Source organism: Coregonus clupeaformis, chromosome 21, assembly GCF_020615455.1.
Source record: "Coregonus clupeaformis isolate EN_2021a chromosome 21, ASM2061545v1, whole genome shotgun sequence".
Classification (NCBI taxonomy): Eukaryota; Metazoa; Chordata; class Actinopteri; order Salmoniformes; family Salmonidae; genus Coregonus; species Coregonus clupeaformis.
In genome coordinates, this window is record NC_059212.1 from 57,093,909 (window position 1) to 57,106,937 (window position 13,029).

The following is a 13,029-nucleotide window of genomic DNA, read 5'->3' on the forward strand; positions in this document are numbered from 1 at the left end:
AAGTCAGTCATGCTAGCTACACAAGTGGCTACACATCTCGAATGTTCAGAAAGTGAAGCTTACGTTGCAAAAATTCTCATTGACTAAAATGATACAGTACTGCTAGCTGGTAATGTTGACTAGCTAGCAGTGGCTGCGGTGTTGACTGTTTGAAAATGTAGCTGGTTAGCTAACCTCGATATTTTCTCTATACTACACCTTTGTCTTTGATACCAAGACAACTATGTAGCTAGCTAACTTTCCACTAATCAAATCGTTCCGTTGAAATGTATTTAGTTGCTACAGTACTGCTAGCTGGTATAGTTGGCCAGCTAGCAGTGGCTGCGTTGTTGCTACCCCGCTAGCTAGCTTTAATGGTCCAGGTAGTGGGTTAGCTAGCTAGCCTCTTGCTTCACCGGGCTCAGCCGAATACACTACAATACTTACCTACAATAACTACCTACAATAACTACCTGGATAAACTACCTACAATCTAAATGCATGGTTTAAGCTTACTCGACACATAAAGAAGAAGCCAAGCTTACCTCCCCGCTTAGAGGAACACAACCTCACCCCATCTCTCCTCACACCCCAATAAGGTGTATTGCGGCCACCAACTGGACGGGGTTGAAAAAACAAGGTAAAATGAAAATCCATATGTGATGTAGGAAAACTAACTTAACTAAAAATAATACATTAACAAAAACAAAACTCACACTTCTTCCGTCCTTTAAAGCTCCATATCTCCCTTCTCAGGCTCTGGGGCCTGAGAGGGTGGTATGGCTTGTGACAATACTCCATGCATCTCCTCTGATGAGAAGTCTTCCAGTCCCAGGAACCGCTCTGCCGCATCCACAATGATGGCTATTTTCCTGGACTTCCTCTCCACTTTGGCTGTGCCATTAATCACCATAGCTACACCATGCCCCATGTAGCTCAGTTGGTAGAGCATGGCGCTTTGCAACGCCAGGGTTGTGGGTTCGATTCCCACGGGGGGCAGGGTATGAAAAATAAATGCACTCACTAACTGTAAGTCGCTCAAAATAAGAGCGTCTGCTAAATGACTCAAATGTAAAAGTCTATAATGGCCACAAAGTCCACCTTCTTGACATGTAAAATATCTGGCAACCCTGCCGCCTGCAGAGAAGGCTTATCCACCACCATGGGCTCTTCAGGACCATTAGATCCCTCAACCCTTTTTATAGCCGCTGCATATGAAATGCTCTAGTTGGCCTTGACTTTAGCCACCTCATCCTCTTTCACCCTCATTGGCCATTATAAACTGGGTGGTTCCAGCCCTGAATGCTGATTGGCTGACAGCCATGGTATATCAGCTGTGGTGTACCACGGGTATGACAAAACATGTATTTTTACTGCTCTAATTATGTTGGCAACCATAAGAACAGCCCTTAGACGTGGTATATTGCCCATATACCACACCTCCTCGGTCCTTAATGCTTAATTCTAAAGACGTGGCTTCATGATCCCATAATTGCAACACTTCACATGCTCCTCACTTTTACAACACATGAGATGATCTCTTCCACAACATGGACATCTCGAATGTTCCCTTCTGCAGACACTTTCCACATGTTTAGGCCCTACTTCTTCCACCCATCCCAATCCCCACACTACACATCAAATCTATTCATGATCAGTATCTTTCAAGCGGTCGTCACTAGTTGTCCACAGCCACAGTTATAATTATGGCTAAACCCCCTATTTCTACAATGTATCTTAACCCCAATGCTAACCTTATGCCTAACCCTAAACTTCAATTAGCAAAAGCTCATTTTTGTTTTCATGAATTTGTACAATATAGCAATTATTTTTACTTTACCTGTGGAACCTAGTGGAAACCCTTTCAAGCTCTGTCCTTGCCCTCTGGGGTCCTTGCTATCCGGGATCCTTGGGATGTGCCCCAAATGTCAACATATCAAAAGGACAACATGATTTCTCATTTATTAAAATATTTGATAAGCTATTTTTATACATAAATTAACAAATAACACATAATTTGGCATAATCAGGTGGTAAAGGTGTTATAAAAACACATTTGTTATGAATAGAACATAAGAAAAAACAAATTCAGAGGTGAAAGTGTTACACTTCAATGTCAGTGTTTTGGCTATGCCAACACACCAAACAACAAGGCTATATCATGTGAGCATACCCAGATGCTCAACTAAGGAACCTAGTAATCCCCCAAAACTCCAACCCCAGTACACTTCACATGATAACTATACTATTTCAACTAAAGAATAGCTACGATTTCTCTCTGTTGTGGACACTCCTATGTCTGATGAGGTAACTCAGGAAGGAGAAGCTCTTGTAACATAGTTTGCACTTGAAGGGCCTCTCCTTGGTGTGAACGGTCTGGTGCTGCTTCATATATTTAGTCTTAGCAAAGCGCTTCCCACATGTGGGGCAGGCATATGGCTTGTCTACGTCCGTCGTAACGCTCGGCCTCCCACATTGTGACCCAATGACAACAGATGAGGTAGAAGCAGGAACCACCGCCCTCAGGTGGTTAGTCTCTGAGCTCCCTCCTTGACCTCTAGCCATTGTTTGGTTGTTGTTGGGATTCTGTACTGTGTTAGAGGCTAGGTAGCGCTTGTGGTGAACGCCCATCCTGACCCTGTCTGTATTTGTGGGGTAACCATGAGGTAACTGAGGAAGGCTAGACCCAGGTCCAGGCCTTCTATGAACCCAGTCACCAGGCATTAGACGAGATCCTGAAGGAGAAGACAGACTTCCTGATAGACGACCATCAGGGGGGTCTCCCACCACTCTCTGTGAAGGCTGAAGCCCAGGGTGACCTGCTGTGTGCATCATGGATACTGTGGTGTTTGTATCATAGGAACAGGAGGGTCTATCGCTATCAGCCCCAGGCCCTGCCTCATCCCTGCACTGAGACTGTGAAGAGAAGGGTCTGGGCTGCAGACTGGATCCCTGATTGGAGCCTCTGTCTCTCTGATGACCACCAGGACTGAGGTTGTTCAGTCCACCTGTCCACAGGTTATGTTCTGTGTGGTGGTGGAGTGTCTGCTCGCGGTTTGGTCCTGGTTCTGATTCAGGAAGGAAGAGCGACGGCTCCTGATCGATGGTTCTGATCCGGGGCCAGGGTTTGTGACCAGCCACCTCAGAGGTCCAGTCTCTCCCACCAGTAACACCGGATATCAGAAGGTCATCATTGACTGCAGACTGCAAACAAGAGATTGTACAGAAAAGCATAAAGGTTTATATAAGAAACACTTTACACAGAAAGATTACATAATATTATAAAATGTTAATCACAGTCAAGCCCATCTCTAACACTGATTCAAATACCTAACAATATGGAGCCATTGGAATGATACAAAAATAACCAAGTCAATCAATTTCGTAATATTTAATTTCAACAAAATGGCATTACAATCACATTTATTGCACAAAAGGATGTGACAAGAATAACTTGTCACCATGGTAACACTTTACCTTTTCTGTAAATCTGGTACCCTCGTTTTGATCAAATTTATTTTAGAATACTTTGGAAAAGGTTCAACATTACGTAAACATGACACTTCATCAGTGACGCATTTTAAGACACCAATCATCACCATATCATCTACTCTGCCTCATCATACTCATTCTTTCCTCAGTTCACCTCATCCAGTTTCATCTAAAACAACAGAATGAACTAAACAAAAAAACTAGCTAATACTACATGTCTCTATACATGGGCCGTGTGCATTTTCTACTGGTGTATCCTGAGGTAGCTCCTCTCTGAGAACCTCTTCCTGCAGTGCATACAGACAAACGGCCTCTCTCCCGTGTGAACCTTCAGGTGCATCTTCAGGTGGAACGAGTGGGAGAAACTGGCCTGTCACAGGTGGCAGCCGAACGGTTTCTCCCCTATGTGGACCCTGTGGAGAATCTCCACCTGTTTAGGGAAACTGAATGCTTTCCCACAGAATGAACATGGGAAGCGCTGCTCTTTGCCACCGGATCTACTGAAAGCGTAACTACTACTGTAATTTGTCAGTGGGCTTGTGTAGCCATTTAGTGTTGAGGCACTGGCATTGTCTGAGGTCTGGTTTAACATTAGGAGAGTGTGAGGAGGACGAAGGCCAGGGAGTGTCTGTGTTGTCGCAGGGTCCATGTTCCAGTTGATAGATCCTATAGAAGGCAGGCTGAAGGCAGCACCTGTTAGGGGGTTAACCTGAGGCCCCATCAGTCTCTCTGAATCACAACTATAGGGAGCAGGACGGAGCATCGCTAGCGAGTCTGTCTGTTCTCTCCAGCCGAATACGAACACGACAACCAGTCTGTTGTCATGGAGACTAAATTTGGGTGTTGTTTTGTGTTTGACTATCTGTTTCTGGTTAACAGTGTTGTTCCCCAGCCCAGAGTTGAGGACGCTGTTCCATCCACTGACCTCACTGTGTCGCTCTGGTCCTGGCCTGCTCGGTGATGTTGTCCCCTGGGCCCTTGGCTAAACCCGTCTGGGTCTGGGAATCCAAGATGGCTGCCCAGTCTCCTCTGTTAGCCACCAGCCAACCACCTGCAAGAAGAGGTTACATAATAGACTTTACAAACATGTCAGAGAAAATACATATTGAGTTTTCTTTGAGTGAATTACCTGGTCAAGTTCATACATTACAATGTGGGTTTTTCTATTGATTTCATTTTATGAATGAAATAAACTATAGCCAGATGCATCACTATTCCTATTGAAGATCTATTACTGTATGTAGGCTATATGTATTTCTCCCTTTACCTTGCTCCCCCATCTTTAGTCCACCTCAGCAAGTCAATGCTCTCTGGTCCATCTTCTATTGTCTCCTCTTTGACCAGCAGCAGATCAGGCTTCCCATCCTCCATGTCTACTGACTGTAAGATATACAGAGTGAGAGGATGTTGGATAAAGAATTAGGGATCGCTATGAGTACTATGCAAACATATTAGTTGATTTGATTACTTAACCCTCTTTAATTGTTTGATAATTCAAAGACATGGCCCCACACTAAAGGAACAAAATTAATCAAGACTTGGGCCCGTAGGAGTGCTGATCTAGGATATTTCCATATAATCTTACTCATTATGATATAAAAGGCAAAAATGATCTTAGATCAGCACTCCTGCTCTGAGAGGCTTTGTGGAAACAGGCCCTGACCTAATACCATTCAGACAGTAGTTCACAGTGGGCTCACCTCAGTGAGACTGCGTGTGGTCCTGTGCTGCTCAGCTGGTTCCTCTGTGGGTTCAGGAGGAGGTGTAGTCTGGTTGTCCTCCATGACCATGGTCCCCTCAGGGTTCTCCAGACCCTCCTCACACCCCCTCCTCCTTCACCAGCAGCACCTCTGGACCCTCCTTTTCCTGGAAGAGACAGGTGATGCAGATTACACAGACATTCACTCCCTCAGGTACGTACACACACAGATAAACACACTTTCAACATGGAGTGTTTACCCATCCCCAATACATTTGAATCCTATACTGGAGTTACAGAATGACTTCATTGTTGTTAAACCCATCATGGTGGACATAAATATGATGTTGTGGGTAAAATAAGTCAGCTATGATAAGTAAAAAGTTCAGACAAACCTGACTAAACTATTGTGACATGTACAGTAGGTGTTTGTTAGTGTGTGGGTATGTAGGTATATTTAGTAAGTGTATATTGGTTATAAAGCGCTGTTGGGTGTATGCAGAATAGAGTGAGATCAGATGTGATGTATACTAAAGAGAGTCTCAATGAAAGTCTTAGAATGAAATGTCCATTTTGTGTTTATTGAACATAAACAAGTTTTAAATACACCATATGAAAACCACCACATACACATGTCTCAACTACAAATCTGCATGAAGTTGATAAACGGCATTCATTGTCGTTAAAAGTGTCTTGGGGAAAAACATTGAAGTAGTTGGAATGGAAGTAATGAAATAGGCATTTGTCAACATCATATATCCCTACACAGTGTTTCCCAACTCCAGTCCTCCAGTTCCACCAACAGTACACATTGTTATTGTAGCCCCGGACAAGCACACCTGATTCAACTGGCAACTAATCATCAATGGCTACACAAGCCCACTGACATTGAGTTGAATGAGGTGTGCTTGTCCGGGCTACAAACGAAAAGGTGTACTGTTGAGGGACTTGAGGACTGGAGTTGGTAAACAGTGGCCTACACAGTACAAACACTATATGTAATATACTTTTTAGGCTTATACAGTGCATTCGGGAAAGTATTCAGACCCCTTGAAGTTTTACAGCCTTATTCTAAAATGGATTAAATTGTTTTTTTCCCCCTCAATCTACACACAATACCCCATAATGACCAAGTGAAAACAGGTTTTTAGAAATGTTAGCAAATAATAAACAGATACCTTATTTACATAAGTATTCAGACCCTTTGCTATGAGACTTGATTGCGCTCAGGTGCATCCTGTTTCCATTGATCATCCTTGAGATGTTTCTGCAACTTGATTGGAGTCCACCTGTGGTAAATTCAATTGATTGGACATGATTTGGAAAGGCACACATCTGTCTATATAAGGTCCCACAGTTGACAGTAAATGTCAGAGCAAAAACCAAGTCGATGAGGTCGAAGGAATTGTCCGCACAGCTCCGAGACAGGACTGTGTCGAGGCACAGATCTGGGGAAGGGTACCAAAACATTTCTGCAGCATTGAAGGTCCCGAAGAACACAGTGGACTCCATCATTCTTCAATGGAAGAAGTTTGGAACCATCAAAAGTCTTCATAGAGCTGAGCAATCGGGGAGAAGGGCCTTGGTCAGGGAGGTGACCAAGAACCCGATGTTCACTCTGACAGAGCTCCAGAGAACCTTCCAGAAGGACAACCATCTCTGCAGCACTTCACCAATCAGGCCTTTATGGTAGAGTGGCCAGATGGAAGCCACCCTCAGTAAAAAGGCACATGACAGCCCGCATGGAGTTTGCCAAAAGGCACCTAAAGGACTCTCAGACCATGAGAAACAAGATTCTCTGGTCTGATGAATCCAAGAGTGAATGCTTTGGCTTGAATGCCAAGCATCACGTCTGGAGGAAACCTGACACCATCCCTACGGTGAAGCATGGTGGTGGCAGCATCATGCTGTGGGGATGTTTTTCAGCGGCAGGGTCTGGGAGACTAGTCAAGATCGAGAGAAAGCCGAACAGAGCAAAGTACGGAGAGATCCTTGATGAAAATCTGCTCAGGACCTCAGACTGGGGCGAAGGTTCACCTTCCAACAGGAGAACGACCCTAAGCACACACAGCCAAGACAACGCAGGAGTGGCTTCGGGACAAGTCTCTGAATATTCTTGAGTGGCCCAGCCAGAGCCCGGACTTCAACCCGATCGAACATCTCTCTGAAGAGACGTGAAAATATCTGTGCAGTGACGCTCCCATCAAACCGTGACAGAGCTTGAGAGGATCTGCAGAAAAGAACGGGAGAAACTCTCCAAATACAGGTGTCCCAAGCTTGTAGCGTCATACCCAAGAAGACTCGAAGCTGTAATCGCTGCCAAAGGTGCTTCAACAAAGTACTGAGTAAAGGGTCTGAATACTTATGTAAATGTAAAATGTCAGTTTGTTTTTAATATATTTGCAAAAATTAAAACAAAACATGTTTTTGTTTCGTCATAATGGGGTATTGTGTGTAGATTGAGGGGAAAAAAAACAATTTAATCAATTTTAGAATAAGGCTATAACGTAACAATGTGGAAAAAGTCAAGGGGTCTACATACTTTCCGAATGCACTGTATATCCTACAATGTCTGGGCCTTGCACTTCAACACTTAGTTGTTGTGGAAATTGACCCACTGCTGCTGTTTACTTTTGCATCTACGTCATCTCACTGAGTCGATCCTTAATGCAGGGTTTCATCTAAACGTAAGAGGCTATCGAGTGGAATGGTTACGTTCTATGTTATACATTGGAATGGTTTTTCTGCTGGTGTATCCGGAGGCATCTCCTCTCTGAGAACCTCTTCCTGCAATGCGTACAGGCTGAACGGCTTCTCTCCCGTGTGGACCCTCTGGTGCCTCTTCAGGTGACCAGCCTGGGTGAAGCGCATGTGACACTGGGTACAGCTGAAGGGTTTCTCCCTGTGTGGACCCTCTGGTGCCTCTTCAGAGTGCCAGCCTGGGTGAAGCACATGTGGACACTGGGTACAGCTGAAGGGTTTCACCCCTGTGTGGACCCTCTGGTGGATCTCCACATTCTGTGAGCAGCTGAAGCCTTTGTTACAGAACATGCAGAGGAACCGTTTCTCTTTACTATTGCCTGATGTGGCTCCTCCCCTGAGCCTGGGCTCTAGCCGTGTCGTCTGAGTTCAACTTCTGATCGAAAAGGATGCGGCCGTTGAATCGGGAAGGCCCCATTGACGTGGACACTGGGTCGTGATCCTGAATGCATGTAAAGAGAAGTGGGTAGCAACATTTAGATTTGTCTCCAGGTTTTCCCTGTAGTCTAAGAAGTCACTGGTGTTGCTCTGTGAGTGTCCTTCTCCTAAGTGAGTCTCGTCTGCATTCCATGTCAGAGGAGTGTCACGCTCCACTTTCCAGTCACCTCATCTACGACCAGACCCTCCCTTTCTTATCTAGGCACCCTTCAGAGTATACACTACTACTGTACCGGTTCCAGTCCCCTCTAGACAGATCAGTCTGTGTCTCTAAACCCAAAGGCATGTTGCCAGGGTTCATCTCTGTAGTGTAAGAACAAGACGGATCATCACTGCCAGTGTCTAACGTGTCACCATAGCCATCCCCACGGGAATGAACAGTCCTTTGGCTCTTGTGAAATACCGGTAAATACTCTGAGCCGGGAGCAGGAGGACAGCCCAGTCTACCCAGCTCCAGTCTCTCTGGGTCTGATCTGTGGTCAGATCCTGTGTGTAAGAGGCTGTGTGTTACAGTTACAGTCTCGTTGTCTGTCTCGGACTTGAGGACGGGCGTTGGCGTTCCACTGACCTCCATGATGCTGTGTGTGGTCCTGGGCTGGGGCGCGGTGGCAGTGAGGTCCTCCGTGGCTCAGGGGGGCGCTCCAGCCTCTCCAGTCTGGATTTCTCTGCTGTGCTGTGGGTCCTCCTCTCCTTCAGACCTCTCCTGTTTGACCCCAGGACCTACAACCTCTGCATCTGCAGACTGACACAAGAAGTGAGGAGGTTACTACTGGTACATGAGTTGAATTGGATAACAATCTCTTAGGAAAGTCTCACAAGCTCCTCTATGGCAGATAAATAAGGATGTACATGAATAGCTGATGGGAGCCTTTCTGAAATAAACTGGCCACATTTTATGTACTGTAATTCTGATGTAATACTATTCCACTAACATCGATCACGATAACGTGCTGGGTTGAGGTTCCACCCTCATCAACAGTGATTGGTTGGTCATCTCTCCATGTATTGTGTCCCGCTGTCTTCACAAAGCTCCTGTGGCCTCCAGTGAGATGTCCTTCACCTGAGAGAGTGATTTGAGGAAAAGAGGTGGTTAGGTTAGCTACTGTAAATGCTCAACACTATATTATACACTATTGACACTGTCTAGAATTGGCAAGGATGTAGGGTAACACTTCTTCTAACTTCTTGATACTATTTATTGATTGTATTATGTTTCATGTATCACATTGTTTTCATTGACTAAATCATAGGAAATGCAGTAAATCAAGAATCTGGTTAGAATATGATAGTGTGTTCGCGCAAGATAGCTAAGTAATAAAGGGAATTATTGCATAATATCCAAAACTGACCAAGACCCAATTCTGGTTAACCATATCGTTAACACATCTAAAGTTACACATGAGCAGAGGAGAACGGTGCTATAGGCCCCACAGCCTCGGCTCTTCTAGTCCAGTCTATGTGCCAAACTTTAGCTGATATGTTCACTTTTTTCATAAAAGCATGAAACTTGGTACACTTTTGGGGCCCCTGAATATGTTCAGATATGAAGCAATCCCAAAATGGCCGTTTTAATTCCGCCATAACCAAATAATGTATTTTGTCATATCGTCTGAACCAAACATGATAACACAGAAAGGGTGATGTCTACACCTATTTTTGATGATCAAGGACTACAATGATACCCAGTACATCATAAATAAATGTAGTTCAGTTTATTATATAATGGTGGTAAGCCATGGGAAGAAATCTACTGAAATCGAAGATTCTGACAACATACACAATTTAATATTATTTCTGTGGCATACAGAGCCAAACAGTTGTCTGCTGCAGACAATATGGAAGGAACCTCCTTTAGCTGTACTGGGATGAAGGTTGGCATGCATGTGACCATCTAGTCCAGACCAGTTGTCAATTATGACAAGCGAGTATGGTAGAGTATTTGACCATTATACAGTTGTTCATTTAGGCAAGATTCATGGCATGGATGACCAACAGGCTCATAGTAGATCAGAGTGTACGAGACACTCTAGTCAGATAGTTGTCCACATGGGCCGACAAAGATCTCATTCTAATAGGCTTACTTACTCAAGCCACATTATCCTCATTGGGACATAAATCCATAATGAGTCAAAACTGAGCATTCTGAGAATATGGCCAAGTCATCGTCTCTTGATGTGTGACATTTTGGCAACCGGTCCTACTTGTATAACGTACTGTTGTGTATTTTATTCAGCCAGAAGATGCAGCAGATTCAAGACAACCACTGCAGAGAGACTACATCCTTCTCAAGTGTTTCTTGACAACACGGGAACATTCCAAACCATACAACAGAACATATTTGACATTGCTGTCGTATTATAGGTGGACATTTGTTTCGAGGCTGTTCTGCTCAGACCTCCAAATAGGACGAGTTGGACAAATGCACAATGAGAGGTTGTTGTCTAGAGCAGTACCCCCAACTGTATGCATTTGTATTGTAACCCTGGACAAGCGCACCTGATTCAACTTGTCAACTAATGATCAAGCCCTCAATGAGCTGAATGAGGCGTGTTTGTCCAGGGCTACAACAAACATGTGTACTGTTGGGGGTACTGGAGGACCAGGGTTGGGAAACACTGGTCTAGAGCAGTTTTTTTCCACTAGCGCCGGCTTTCGGCTATCCAGCCGATTACTCATTTTCAGCCGGCTACTTGTTTCACTTAAATTAACTAGGCTACCTTTCAATTCGCTAGTCAGAAAAAAGTCGTCGAGCTCTCTCCCGCTAGAATAAATGATATGCATCTTCTAGTTTTCTATTGATAGGACAGGCCCCTGTCAGTCACAAAGTAAGCAATGACTGTCTGTCCCGCCTTCCGGTACCTGAGTGTGCGCTGTTGTTGCAGTCAGAGAGCAAGAGCCGAAGCGAGAGGATTTTCTCCTTCCTAAATCTGTCCGCGTGAGATGAGCACTTTTTGAATGTAGGTCTATGAGAGTGTCGAGTTACATTAGGCTTATTTGATCGAATAGAAGTTTCGTAATGTTTAGGCTGTTACAAATGTACTGATATAAGTGGATGCACATGGCATTCCCGGCAACTTTGAGGAAAAAACAACTTGATTATGCCTGTATCTGCCCTCTCATTGGCTATTACACGTATCTGCCCTCTCATTGGCTAGAATGGTCCCACCTGACCTCGCTTGCCTTCCATCATTGAGGACATGTATTTCCATTGTTAGAGCGGTCACTCAAATATCTTATCAAATATGATCTATTACATTGACGTAGTCGAATCCAATATGTGGTAACGATGAGTCAATCCACTTAGCCTATTGTTTTCTGGCACATTTATTTTATTTCGCGTGTTCCATTTGCAGCCACGGAGTGGTGGCGCATAGGGGGTATTTACTGTGCTTTAATTGACGCAGGGGCAAGCTTGATTAGTTCATAAAAGGCGTCGAACTGACTGAATAAAGTCAATCTCATATCCCTTGCCATTCATAACTCATACAACGTAGTTATGTCCATGGTATCGCATATGGCCAAGTAAACTAAAGATCTCGTTCGTATTGTCGATATGAAGTCCATCAGGACTTGCCAGACAGTGATGTTAAACAATTCAATCTGTTTACTTTTAGCATATTTTGGACCAGAGTGAGGCTCTCTCTCCGATTGCTCCTGTAGTGAGGAGGATTCTTCATTGAACGTTTTCATAATTTATCAGCAAATAATCGCCAAAAAAGCCTACAAGTATTCAAATTAGGGAGCCATATGAACGGTTCTCTTAACGATGCGATTCGTAAGCTACTGACGAGCAGAACTTAATTGAGCATCTGTTCTGTTTATTTTAGAGACCCATTTTGTCATTTGACAAACTGCCCATCACACAATTTGTTTGATTTTAAATGTAACCTTTAATTAATTTAAGATAATTTGGGCTATTTACTTCACTGGCTGGCTACTTTTTCTATTTGGCTGGCTACTCCATGTGCTTATGGAAAACACTGCTAGAGATCTTCCAGCTGGGAGAAGACGGTCCACTCAATACCTCTGGATTTGTATGATGTGGTTAGCTAGCTAAACTCATGCGCAGAAACACATAATCGGGTCTAATGGTCGTGTCCCGCCGGAATGTGCACGTGCAGACCGTCAAATCAAAGGCACTCCTTCGATATAAAGTTGTTTTTGACAAAAATAAGAACAGGTTGTTTTAATGACATGTTCAGCTACTTGAGACATTGGAATCTAGGTCGTGCCTTCAGATTTTGAGAAAAGTAATAACTAAGGAAGAAACGTTCACTTCTCCCATTGACACACCAAACCCCTGTCTGGTCTGTCGAGTCTGCTTTGCGAGGTGTTCCTGTGTTGGCCACTTGTAACTCTGGGTTTGAAAACTCTGTGGTATTGCCCATAATTGAGGGGTGTGCCACCAAATTTGGGGTAGTGTATAGAGTAATTGCCTATTAAGTGCCAAATAAAGTAAAAGGGTTGACGATTTCATTCTAAATCAGCCATAACATCCCCTTGTGACAGGGGGAATGGAAGCTTGTTGTGTGCAACAGGGAGGGGCAATTGAATGTGAGCTTCACAACAAAAATAATAATTGTTAAAAAATTCTAGCCTGTCTATGGGTAACAAGGTTGACGTGTTATGCTCGACCTGCTCAGTTTTTCAACACAAAACAC

At 44.1% G+C, this 13,029-nt stretch overlaps 1 protein-coding gene and 1 long non-coding RNA gene across 3 annotated transcripts in view; both read right to left on the reverse strand.

The window, feature by feature from the left end:
• LOC121535736 overlaps positions 1-13,029 on the reverse strand; it is an 81,083-nt gene that overhangs the window by 55,731 nt on the left and 12,323 nt on the right. The gene's annotated exons all lie outside the window — the stretch shown is intronic.
• Positions 4,415-5,213, reverse strand: LOC123481560. The gene is made up of 3 exons (XR_006657191.1): positions 5,172-5,213; positions 4,739-4,851; positions 4,415-4,522 (listed from the first exon to the last, which is right to left on the reverse strand). It is a non-coding gene; the product is annotated as an uncharacterized LOC123481560 (long non-coding RNA).